Source organism: Pinus tabuliformis, chromosome 1_2 (genome assembly GCF_031772625.1).
Source record: "Pinus tabuliformis cultivar Carrire ecotype Pingquan chromosome 1_2, CPIR1, whole genome shotgun sequence".
Lineage (NCBI taxonomy): Eukaryota > Viridiplantae > Streptophyta > Pinopsida > Pinales > Pinaceae > Pinus > Pinus tabuliformis.
This window is the reverse complement of record NC_142298.1, coordinates 533,874,814-533,888,554: the sequence shown is the minus strand read 5'-3', so window position 1 is coordinate 533,888,554 and position 13,741 is coordinate 533,874,814. Positions and strand designations below refer to the sequence as shown.

The window sequence follows — 13,741 nt, the reverse complement described above, 5'->3', positions numbered from 1 at the left end:
GTATTCGTATTTACCTCAAGGTTATCAACCTACGGGTCAATACCCTGGTCAAGGTTATCAACCACCTCAAGGGCAATCATATGGGACTACACCTTACAGTTATCAACCCTATCCTCAATACGGCTATGGATCTCAGTATCCTCAACCTGTTACGAGTCAATACCCTGGAATGTTAACATGGGATCCGTCACAGGGTCAACAGATGTCGCAACCAAGTATACAGTCGGTACCTCAAGCAGGACAACCTGCAGTTCCTGGTCCACCCCAGCAACCGCAACCTGTCCAGTCAAGTGTTCAGACCCCTGTAACTTCTGTAGTTACTCAGCCGCCAATTGCACCGAGTACTCCACCTCACACGGCTGCAGCAGCTACCGCTTCATCTACCATGCTTACATCTGGAGTATCGGCAGCTCCGGTTTCTACTGTCCCTGTAACCGTTCCTCAGACATCTGTACCGTTGTCTGGACCCACGGTTCAAACCACAGTCCAGATGCCTGCAGGTCAACCTGGTACAAGTACGGTTGTTACTACTCAACCTCAATTTGTTCAACCTCCGTACCAGGGACAGTATCAACCTGGTCAAGCTGCCCAACAACCGGTTTACCAGTATCAACCGTATCCTGGGTACAATTATCAACCACCTCAACAACCCCAGTACGGTCCGGTTAATCCTGGTTTTCCAGGAGGATATAATATCCCCAATGCGAATCCTGTTCCTAGTTATCCTGGATATCCTCCTCCTGGGGCTGGTATTGTGACTCAGAGTTTCCGAGATCCTAACCGGCAGTTACCATTTATTGCGACTTTAGATTTACCCGACTTGACGCGCCTAACGAACGATCCAATTCAATATCTTCCGTTCTGGCCGCCAATGCCAAATAAGTTGCCCAGCGATATACCCAAGTTCGAAGGTAAGTCTGGAGAGGATCCGTCTAATCACGTGATGACTTACCACCTCTGGTGTGCATCAAATTCCATCTCAGATGATTCTATCCGCTTACGTCTTTTCCAGCGTACACTCATTGGTCTCGCAGCCAAGTGGTACATTGAGTTGCCACGGGCTTCTTTTTACAACTTTAGCCAGTTAGCTACTTCATTCTTAACTCATTTTCAGTTACCAGTCAGATACGATAATGGTACGGAATTATTAACTTCGCTAAAACAATCGACATCCACGTACATTTCTGATCACATCCATGAGTGGAGACGTCGAAGGAGATTAGTGAAAGTTTTTATCCCGGACCAAATTTTAGCTGAATGGTTTGTAAAATCATTATTACCAAGAATTACTGAAGATGTAGCTAAGGCCGGCGTAGTTACTGAGGAGCAAGTCATTGCTCAGGCACAATACCTTGACTTAGTTTACACTCAGTCGGGTACGTTACACGAGAAAATTCCGGATCTTCCAAAGTCAAACCAAATCGCTGCTGCTCCTTCGGGATCTCATGCCGCTGATGGTATGATCGGTATCGTGACTACGAAGAGTAAGAAGAAGTCTTCCAAGACCTCCAATACTCCAATTATCACTTTGCCTGATTCTCCGACAGGAGAGTCTTCTCCTCCTGAACTTACCGCCGACATTCACGCTGTAGAGTCATCTACGGCCAAATCCAAAAACGGTGGAAAGAAGAAAGGAAAGAAGAAGGCTAAAGCAGACAAGGCTCCAAAGGAGAAAACGGAAAAGTCGGAAACTAATGACGAAAAGCGCAAACCTCGTTATCCTTGTCTCATTTGTGAAGAAGATCATTTTACGAGAGACTGCCCTCATCGGGCCGAGGTAGTGAAAATAGTTAAAGGTTCTCCGACTCCTGCTGTGTTAAAGAATCCATTCCCCGAGCAGGAAAATAAGATGATAGGTTCTTCTTCGAATGCCAGTGAAGAACCCATTTTGATGATGTCTCATGTCAGGATTGCGACTCGATCGCAAGATTATGGTAGTAAGGCTCCTGTTGATGGTAAAGAAGCAGAATCTTCTAACTCTAACCCATCAACCTCAGCTCCTGGTTCCGATCCACTACAGATCGAAAAACCTAACCCAGACTTAGTGATTAAGCCGCCCGCCAAGGGTGTACTTCGAAGGTCTGCTTTCAATCCACATGCGAGAGCAGCCCAGAATTACAACATTGTTGAAGATTTAGCTGTTTCACCTTCAGCAATGTCGGCACTCGAAGTGCTGCAATCATGTCCAGCGCAACGAAAATTGCTTTTGTCGGCTATTGGAGCTGTCGATGTTCAGGACCCGAACCTAATGATCTTTGATCTAGAAAGTAGTACACCGCGTCTCCCCCATCAAATGGCTTTCCAAATTCCAGTGATAGTCAAAAACAGGCCTATTCATCGGACTGTGATTGATGAGGGAGCTTCTACGTGTATTATGTCGATTCAATGTTGGAGATCGCTTGGTTCTCCTTCGTTGAACCAATCCCCCACCATCCTTAAGGCCTTTGATGGCCGTGGGTTCCGTCCGTTTGGTATTCTACAAGAATTGCCTATAGGGGTCGAAGGTAAAACCGTTAGTCTGGATGTGGAAGTGGTTGATGCCCCTCTAGACTACAACCTTCTTTTGGGTCGAAGTTGGTCATATGCTATGACAGCGGTCGTTTCATCGGTCTTCAGAGTCATTAAGTTTCCACATAACGGTAAGATCGTGACTATTGATCAGCTGACATACTTTTCATCCGACCCAACCTCTTTAGAAACTATCCAGCATGTTGGTAAAACGACAATCCCTTATAGGGACATTGGTGTAGGTTTAGTTAAGGATTCCGGTTTACTGGGAACTTTTCCTCTCCCTCCACTCAATGCAGACCCTTCGTTCGCAACAATTCATATGATCACGTCAGAAAACATTATTTATGATGATCCTTGGTATGTTCCCTCTGACTCTGAGCTAGACTCACTCGGTGATGTTATGCCGTTGAGTCCGTATGAGATTGCTTATGAAGCTCTTATGTCTTTTACCGACTTTCATTCAACCGACCAAATGAATGTGGTCAGTGAAGAGTCACTTTTCACCTCACCCTTAGAACGGATAACGTTTCCCGAAGAAGTGTCATCTGACGAACAACTTCGCGAAATCCTAAGTGTAGATGATCTACCATGGGACGATCTCCATCACAGATCTTCGTTTTTACCTAAGGATGATGTCTTTGAAAATGATTTTTCATCTATCTTTACCGCTGAATATGTCAAAGACGCTCAGGATCCAACGAAACATTCTGATTCAGAGCTGAATTTAGGGAATATTTCTCGTACTATTCCCATTGACATTTCAGTGAAGCCCGGAATCAAGGAGAACATTCATATAGGTGCCGCATGTACTGACGAAGAAATTGAAACTTACAAGGCCCTATTCCAAGAATTCCGCGACGTGTTTGCCTGGTCCTACGAAGAAATGCCAGGAATCGATCCTGCCATTGTTGTTCATGAAATCAAAACCTACCCGGATGCTAAACCCATTCGGCAACGGTTGCGTCAGATTCACCCTCGAAAAGCAGCTGCAATCAAAGCCGAAGTCGAAAAGCTGTTGAAAGCAGGTTTCATTTATCCGATCCCGTTAACGGATTGGGTATCGAATATTGTTCCCGTCAATAAAAAACAAGGAACAATAAGAATCTGTATCGATTATAGGGATATCAATCGAGCTTGTCCAAAAGACAACTATCCTACGCCTTATATCGATCAAATTATTGATGATTGTGCCGGAAGTGAGATGTTTTCCTTCATGGATGGTTTCTCGGGTATAATCAAATCAATATTCTACCTGCCGATCAACCAAAAACGGCATTCATTTGTCCATGGGGGACATTTGCTTATTGCAAATTACCTTTTGGCCTTAAGAATGCCGGTGCTACTTTTCAACGGGCCATGTCTTATGCATTTCATGACATCAAGCACATTGTGCAACCCTATCTCGATGATTTGCCTGCTCATTCTTTACACCGAGCTGATCACCTTGTCCATTTACGAGCAATCTTTATGAGGTGTAGGCATTATCGAATTCGGTTGAATCCCCACAAGTGTGTTTTCTGTATAGAAACAGGTCGATTGCTGGGATTTGTTGTTTCCAAAACCGGCATTCGCGTCGATCCCTCGAAAGTCGAGGCTATCATCCAATTGCCTCCTCCTTCGAGTTTGCGCCAACTCCAAAGCTTGCAAGGGAAAGCAAACTTTTTACGCCGATTCATCCCTAACTACGCCGAGGTCACTAAAGGTTTTACACGGTTGTTGAAACAGAACGTACAATTCTTTTGGGACGAGATTGCTCAACAATCTTTTGATGCACTGAAACACGCGTTGACCCATGCACCGTTATTGCATCCTCCCAACTACAACCAGGACTACTTCTTATACCTCGCAGCTTCGCATTCCACCATTGGAATGGTGTTAGTTCAAGAAGATGAATTCAAGGCAGAGCATGTGATATATTACCTTAGCAGAACCTTAAATCCAACTGAGTTAAAATATTCGCATGTGGAGAAATTGGCCCTGGCAGCCGTTCAAGCTGTCCAGCGTTTTCGTCACTACATTCTTCTCCGCAAAACTACTGTTATTTCGGATTGCAACCCTATGATTTATATCTTGACAAAACAACTGCTAGGGGGCAAGTACTCTAAATGGATCGTCATCCTGCAAGAGTTCGACTTGGAGTTTGAGAAGTCCAAGTCTAAGAAATCTTTAGTCTTCGCGGAATTGATGTGTGATTTCCCGAGTGCTGACACAGAGACTGTGGCAGAGGAGTCCATTGCGGACGAATCTTTGTTTCTTATTAGCACTGTAGATCCGTGGTATGGGGATATAATCATCTATCTCCAAACCCAAACCTTTCGGCCTGAAGCTTCCAAGGAAAACCGTCGAAAAATTCGGTTTCAATCCCAGCAATACAGAATTATTGGAGATACACTTTATCGCCTGGGGGCAGACTTAGTTTTTCGACGTTGTTTAACTCACGATGAGGCTGAGAGAGTTTTGAATGATTGTCACTCTGGAGCATGTGGCGGTCATATGTCTGGGTATGCCACAGCTCAGAAGGTGTTGCGCGCTGGCTATTTCTGGCCGTCTATGTTTAAAGATTGTATCCTTGCCGTCAGAAAATGCCACAACTGTCAAGTGTTTGATCGCAAGATGCGCGCTCCACCTGCTCCTCTCCACCCTATAATTGCCGCTGGTCCATTCGCCAAATGGGGCATTGACTTTATTACTTGTAACCCTCACTCGGCCGGGGGGCATGCGTATATCATCCTTGCGGTTGATTATTTTACTAAGTGGGCCGAGGCGATGCCTACATTCGACGCAAGCGGCAAGACAGCTGCACTTTTCGTATTCAATCATATCATAACTAGGTTTGGTGTCCCACAAGCAATCATTACGGACCATGGAAGCCATTTTCGAAATGTCATGATGACTGAACTTACAAGCCAGCTTGGTTTGCGCCACGATAGCTCTACACCTTATTATCCGCAAGCCAACGGTTTGGTTGAGTCAATCAACAAAGTTCTAGTCGTCATGATTCGACGGATCATTGGTATCCATCGAACGAATTGGCATAACATGTTATTTTCGGCGCTATGGGCATATCGAACTTCAGTGAAAAATTCAACAGGTTTCACCCCTTTTCAGCTAGTTTATGGCTTAGAAGCTGTGTTACCTATTGAGTGCGAAATCCCATCACTTCAAATGGCTGTCGAATTACTTCCAGCTACTTCCGAAGAGGAGAAACGGTTGTTATACTTAGCTAAATTAGATGAGACTCGACGTGACGCTACTTTAGCTATCGAGACTCACGCGAAACGAATGAAAGCTCAGTACGATAAAAATGTAACCCCTCGAAGTTTTTCGGAAGGAGACCTAGTACTATTATATGATCAAGCAAACGATAAGCTAGGTGCTGGAAAATTCGTTCCCATGTGGCATGGGCCCTACATTGTAAAGCGAAAGCTAGCAAAAGGGGCTTATGAGTTAGTTGATTTTGATGGGGACTCTTTGGGCAAACCCAGAAATGGACTTTACCTAAAGAGGTATTATGCTTAAAATGATGGATGGAGAAATTTTTAGATAGGTTAGATTTCCTTTCTAGCTAGCAAGTGTGTTAGTTTAGTCAGTGTGCTTAGCTTAGCAAGTGTGGTTTTTCGTCATTATTTTGGCTCATCTTGGTTTTACTCTTGATATTGTAGATGTCGACGCCTCTCCAAACATACATTGGATTTGCTGATGGTGCTTGTCGTAGTACACGGAATATCTCTTCCGCAGCTTGGGTTATCTATTCGCCCTCTGACGAGTTAGTTTCTATGCATGGGGTAAGCCTCGGTCAAACAACGAATAACATTGCAGAATACAGTGCAGTGGTTGAATTATTATCCGAATCTATTTCATTTGGAATTCGACGTTTGATAGTGAGGTTAGATTCTGAACTTGTTGTATTACAGCTTAATAGAGTTTATGCCATTAGAAATCCTGTGTTATTAAGGTTGTTTTTGAGAGTGCGTCTCTTGGAACGTGAATTTGATTACATTGAATATCAACATATTCCAAGGTCTTTGAATACATTAGCAGATGCAATTGCTTCTCAAGTGTTGGACAGACATTTATAATAATCATGCAAGTAAATTTAAAGACATTTCATCATACATGTTAAACAAGATAAGCCGATAATAGTGATATATAGATATAGATAGAAGTGTGTCCAAAAATATATACATCGTCTTCGATCATAGGTTTAACACACCTTATGATCGGCAAAATGATAGTGCAAAAAGTCAAAAATGTCACATGTGACTACAAAAGTGACTAGTCAATCACTGGTGGTGCTCTCTGTACGACACCACTGCGCGGGCTATCTTGCGCAAAAATCTCCTAAACGGTCCAGGGACTGCAACCACGAAGCGCTGAAGCCTCATTGGAATGTCATCCATAGTAGTCTCAGGTATATCTGCCGTGAGACGCTCTAGATCATGCTCCAAATCGGCTAGTACTTCTGCTGTCGCATCCTGTAAGGCCGGTGCCGGTGCAGCTGGATGTCGTCTGTCGTAAGGCCGGAGATTGGCTGGACGCTGTGGTCCAACATCTGCATTTTTAAAATTTTACTGTTACTTTGAGACGATATATATGAAAAATAAAAAATACATAATTAGAAAACTTGTGAAAATGAAAGTACCTCTGTCATCCCATTGTTCTCCCTGTGGAAGAACCATGTCCGGATCACCTCTGAAATCCATTCCGGCATATGGAAAGTCTTGTATCACAAAAAGCTGGCCCTCTAGCCAGTCGAAGTAACTATCTGAGAATCGAACCACTGCAGCACCCTCGTCAGGATGCCGGGCCATCACCGCAACCCATCGAACAAGCTTTGGCTCCCGAGGACCCAAGTCATCAACAGTGAGTTGCTGAGGGATCAGCATAGGAACTCTCTCCAAGGCAAAGCTCACGACTAGAGGCCCATATCCAAAAGTCTTTAGTCGTCCGTTCTTTGCCTTGGTTAGTTGGCTCTTCATATGAGCCGACACAGCTTCGCACCAGTTGAAGATGGTGCCTTGGTAACAGTCAACTGCCATCCGCATTTGGGATCCGGAAGCAATGTGCAAGGCGGCCGCGCCACAAATCCTAGTGACCGTAAATGCAATAACTCTAAGTTCCGCCAGAGCGATGTGCTTTATCTCCACGCCTTTTTATGGCGAGTCCCTGGTCTGCACCACTCCTCGCGGAGATCATCAAGGGATTGGCCACCCGGCCTGGTCCCCGCAAGGTTGAGTTGCTCACCTCTGTTTGGCAAGCCAGTGAGAAAGTATACATCCGAGGGCTCTATCTCGAGCTGGTGCCCTCCAATGTAAAAGCATTGATCTTGAACGTTCCATCGCTCAACTAGCCATTCCAAAAATCTTACCTGGCCCCTCATGCCCGGTATGGTCCAATATTTGTACAATCCACATGTTCTTAAGGCATCCAGAGAGGGTTGGTGGTTAATCGCAGCTTCATCGTCTTCTACGTGCTCTCTCTCTCTCCAGTCTAACATGTTTTGGGCCCTGCACATCAAAAGAGTCAATTAGAAATTAATTTGAGAAAATTTGGTGGTTTTTTGAGAGAGTTAGGGTTTTGAAATGCGCCCTTTGCGGAAGACGCACCCCGGCTTTTTAGCACAGGGCGTCCGGACGCAGCTCGCCTGAAGGCGGACTGCGTCCCCAGACCTTTTTCCCGTGTGAGAAAAAGTCGGGGGACGCGGCTCACCCGAAGGGCACCTGCGTCCGCCGAGGGGCGCATTTTGAACCCAAAACCCCCCCAAAAAATGAAACAGAGACCAAAAACAAAAAACTAAACGGATAAAAATGAAGAGTGGGATGTGTAAAATACCTCGGTGAAGCGGCGTTCGATTCCGACGGTCAGATTTTCCGCAGCAACCACGGGAAGTTTCTTGTCAAAAGCTCCTTTTTCAACCTCAACAGTGAAACGGTAAAAATGACATGGTAAAAGGTCTTTTTATAGGTTTTTTGGATGAATTAGTTCATTTTTTACCATGAAAAGATGTTTTCAAATGTATTTTTGCCTATTTTAAACAGGTATGAGTAATGTGTCGCTTTTGTGCAGGACGAAGGGATTTCAAGGGAAATTGTAATTTTTCACAAACAAAATTTCAGAGTCATCTTTTAAGCCCTTTTCTGACTCCTAAAACATGAAAAGATCGCCGAGTGTTTCTTTTTCACTCGTTAAAACGGAATTAAAAGACGGTCCCCTTTTAGCTCTTTTCTGACCGTAAAATCAGGAAAAGATTGCCGGGTTTTTGTCGTTTCAAACTCGATAAGGAAATAAAACGACGTGTCTTTGATCGCTTTTTACTTTTCAGGTCAACGATACTATTATGAAAGTACTCCTTGGTCGCAAGATCAAGCGGTTCCCCCAGGTATTATTTTATACTTTTTCGGGCTTGAGGGACACAAATATACGAAAAAGTTCAACGTGGAGTTTCCTTAAGTTTTTCAGACTCTCTAAAATTGAAAAACGCCGAGTTTCTCCTATACTGGGCTCGTTAAACTTTTACAGTAAAGGACCTGTTCAATTACAAACAGGAACGAACCACTCCTTCCTAGGGTTCGCATTTAAACTAGGTTGGACTCGTCCGAAGGATGAGCTTATAATCAAGCATATGTTATCCTCCTCAAGCTTGTTAAAAATAAAGAGGTACTTGCCAGAAATGGTGGGGGAAAAAAAAGAAGAATGAACCTATTTGTCACCTTTTGCCTCAGAAGAAACTTTATTACCGCTCTTGAACACGACACTTTTCATTCACCTGGGTTGGGAAATCTTTTACCTCACAGTTGACTAAATCACTTTGAAAATCTTTAACCGGGTTCAGGGATCAACTTTGAGTTATTCGTCACCAAACCATCTGTTGTGTCGTTATGTGTTCAAGAGGTCTGCAAGCAAAACTTTCATCTGCAAAATACTTGTCATCCATTGACCATCCCTGAGTCAGTCCTTACAGCAACATTTCTTCAACTTGAACAATGATTTCGTGTTGCAGGCTTGCCTGCAACGGGTCGCTTTCTATCGACATCGACACATTATCTAGAAAGATGACTTAGGAATCGACAGTACCTTGAAGTCTGCATGCATCAATGGCAGGTTTCTCGCCTTTGACGTCAGTTTACATCATTGACTTTCGATCAGAGGATTCCGTGAAGTGTTCGACATCAAAACATCTATTCACATTTCACGGGTTGTGCTTGGTACTTTGAGAACCATTGACATTACTGGTGGTTTCTCTCACGCTTGTTAACAGTTTACATCATTGACTGGTAATCAAGTGGTTTCTACCATGTTCGACATCGAATCATTTAATCACATGGCTAGAATCGTACCAATTCGGGAAGTAGAAGTGAAGACCCTGGATCTAGTTTCTACCATCCAGGCTGCGAGGAGTTTTGTATTCATTATCTATGTAGACTAATCATAAACAGATGGCTGCGTCCATACTGTGTCTACAAAAGTCTATAAAAATGATGTACTGCAAGATCATTCCTGTATCAGAATAGTTAGTCCATTAGTTAAAGTTTTGAATCTGAGTATGGGAATGCCTACCTCAGTGATGATATAATCTTATCCATGTATTTTGTGTTGAAAATTGCAGGTTCCAACCAGGCCATCCACAAGGCAATCCTTGAAATGATAAAGCGCTTCACCCTTCCTAGAATTACAAAACCCTATTCTATTCCAGGCTTCGCACTTTAGGGGGCAATCTGTTACACTAAAAAATGTCACCTTGACTACTTACAGTTAGTATGGCTCCAATCAACAAGTCATGCTACCCTCTTAGGCAAGTCTCATGCCTCTGTTATCCATCTCAAACTCAAAGAAGAGAGAAAGTCTTGTAAAAATCATGTTTATCTCTGGGGTCGCAGGTTCTCTCTAGCCTTACCTGCGGGGACGCTGACCATGTTCACAAAATCCGCGTCCATAGACGCTCTGTATGTTAAGGGACAGGTGCGTCCCTCTGTAAAAGGCAAAATGCGCGAGTTTTATCTTGAAAAAGTTACTTGTGGTTACTTCTAGAACATTCTAGAGGTCGGTTTGATGAAATGGATGCGCCTCCAGTTGGTTCATGTATCTCTATTAAGGGGGAACTTATCCCATCAATAAGGGAGCTATCCCACCCATAGAGGGGGATGATCCCATTGATAGTGGACCTGAATAACCTCTTTACAGCACTATAAATGAAGGCATTGAGCCAGAAGGAGAGGAGGTTGGAGCTATACATTTTCTTTGGGTAAATGCTGCAGGATTTAGGTCTTCCATTAGAGCCTTTGTGAGGAGAGATTGTCTTCACTTGATTCTACTTGGGAGAGGGTGAGCTTTGTCAAAGTAGAGGAAAACCCTTGATGGACCCTGGGAGGAACTTGCACAACACCAAGGCCAGGTTGTAAGAGTTTCTTTGTTTCGTTATTAATACAAACTGGTTTATTTTTCTCAATAGCTTGTGTTAATGAGTTATTTCATGTGTTCCTTGGTCTGCATGTTGAATATATGTTTTATTATATGAAATGCAAGTGCTTGGTAATTGTTTGATTGTTTGTGGTTGCAGGAATTGACTTGAAGGAGGAGCTCATCCGGATCGTCAAGAACGGACTTCAACAACAGCGTTTTGGAATAAGGTAAGCCTAAACACTTGTAGTTTTCATGTTGTAAAAGGTGTATTTAGAGAAAGATCACTCCATTTTGTCTTGTTTGTCATTAGAATGTCTTAGACTTCTAGGAAGGTCAGTCGTGTCCGCACCCTTGACAGATTCCGTGTGACACGAGGATTCATATAGTAATATATTTTGTTGTATATTTGGTCATTAATTGTGACAATTAATGACTAATCCAATGAAAAATTAATGACCAAATTTATGAATAAATATACTACTTGATGGGAAAATTGAGGAAACCAATTAATGACTAAGCTAAAAATGACTAAAAGTTGGTCGCAATATAAGCTACTGTAAATTAGCTACTATTGGTCACCATTTAAAAAATGGTCGTTTATATGCAAATTTTAGTTATGTTTTTAGTAACTAATTACTCATTTTGTACTAGTGTATGCTACCATCCTCAGGATTATATGTTGTTCCTTTAACATGAAACTCTTGAACTAAATGGACACTACTCCCTGAGGCTATAAATTTAGTGACCGAAATCTGATTAGTTTTAAGTGTTCCTATCTTATCAGAGAAAATTATTGTTGTGTAGCCCAATATCTCCACACTAGGAAGATTACACACATTAGCATTATTTTTTTCCATATTACAAGTCCCTAGAGCCAAACATGTAGTAATGACAATAGGCAAGCCCTCTAGTATAGCAGTAACTCCCACAGCTACAACAATTTTAAAATAGTGTCTACGTTTCTTAAATAAGAATTTTACATTTTTTGCCAGCCATCTATGACGTCCCATGAGAGAAAATGTATGTGGTTGATGATCCAAAGATGAAAACAAACAACAAAAATCATTGTTGTCAATCTTTCACTTAATTTATCTAATTTTCTTTTCAAAGGCATATCAACACCTTCCATAGAAGCTTCGTGAATTTTTGTTTGAATTTTACCTACTTCTATAGACATGCCAATGCTCACAACAATGCAAGTAAAACAACCATTAAGAAATGTAGTTCTTGAAAACACCATACAATCTCTTTACTACAACTCGCAGTCACTCATCGGAACTGGATATGTGCTTTTAAGCATAGGCATGCTCTCTCCAGTCAAGGAGCTCTACTCCATCCTGCCAGTCAATGTCTTGAGGGATGCAATTCACATGTCTACAGGAACCTTTTCTCCCAACCTCAGTTAAACTAGATCTCCTGGAACAAGATCTTGAGTAGGAAGATCTAAAGCATAACATCCATATCTCAATACCTTTACATGTTATGATTGCATTTCTTTGAGAGCTTACAAAGCCTTCTTATCTTTACTCTCATTTCGTACTCCAAAAATGGAATTAAGGATGCGAATCAAGAGAATGAAGAGGGGCTCTACATAGGTTGTTATAACTGCCTCAGATGACTCATCATCATGAAAGTAGGCAAGAACAAATGAGATTCCAACTCCCACCATAAGTATTTTGATGAGTGTATTATAAAATTTCTCCAAAACCAACTTTCATAAAGGTTTACCATTTTTATTTTGTAGCTCATTCCATCCATACCTTTGATGTCGTTTCTCCACTTCATTAGAACTTAAACCTTTTTCTAAGTGCACATAATATTCTCTCAAGCATTGTTCCATAGTTTTGGACGAAGCATCAAATGGTTTTTCCTCCATGGATTATGAACAGATGATCATCATCTAATTTCAAACAAAATGTTCCAGCATTGATAGATCTATAATGTGCTTGAAAAACTTTCAAGAAGCTTGATAAGTTGATAACCTTTGACATAAGCTTCAAATAAGGCTTTACATGCCAAGGTTTTTATGTTGGAAATATTACTGAGATGAGGGATGAATCATTATTAGTCAAGACAATAATCTTTTTCTTTTCATACTCAAATTTGTATACACTACTTTGATGTGGGTAACCACGTGTACACACAACTGAGCTTAAGGAAACAAGCGTATATCTAGCAAACTAATGATTAAGTTAATTCATCATATGTTGATCTTTAATATGTGCATCGGTACTTTATTAAACATTAAAAGGTAACCATACGAAGTTAATAACAGAGTGAACCATCACACATAAGCAGCACACATGAACACCAAGATTTAAAATGGAAACCCAATGTGGGTGAAAACCACCTACTGTTGTCATCTCTGTCTTCTTTTAATAATATGAAAATCTATTTACAACATTGTACTGGTGCAGACTCATACTAGTATGCAGGCTCGTACCTGCAGAAGGCTACAACCTTCTCTCGTTCTCCAGCTTCTACTGGAAGGGAGCTACAACCCCCTAGCTCTTGTACTAGCCAATATGTTTACTAGTACGTAGGTGCTGACCTACAGAAGGCTACAACCTTCTCTCTTCCTCCAAGGACCTCATTTAATAAATTTTCAGACTGGATACTCCTGGAACACAACACCATAATCTGAAGGCCACCTTTCATCCAATTTTCATACTGGACCCATCAACAACATTGAAGCTCAAAATCAATCACCACTGCAATACAACCATCAACTATATCTGCAACAACCAATCACTAAAACTCAATCATTAATTTTTTAATCAACCAAACTCAATCAATCACTGACAACCTCTAAACCTTTGACACAACTGAG

At 42.1% G+C, this 13,741-nt stretch overlaps 1 pseudogene; it reads right to left on the bottom strand.

Moving 5' to 3' along the window:
* LOC149206695 (calcium-transporting ATPase, endoplasmic reticulum-type-like) overlaps positions 1–12,811 on the bottom strand; it is a 183,342-nt pseudogene extending 170,531 nt beyond the window's left edge.
* Between the last annotated feature and the right edge of the window lie 930 nt (positions 12,812–13,741).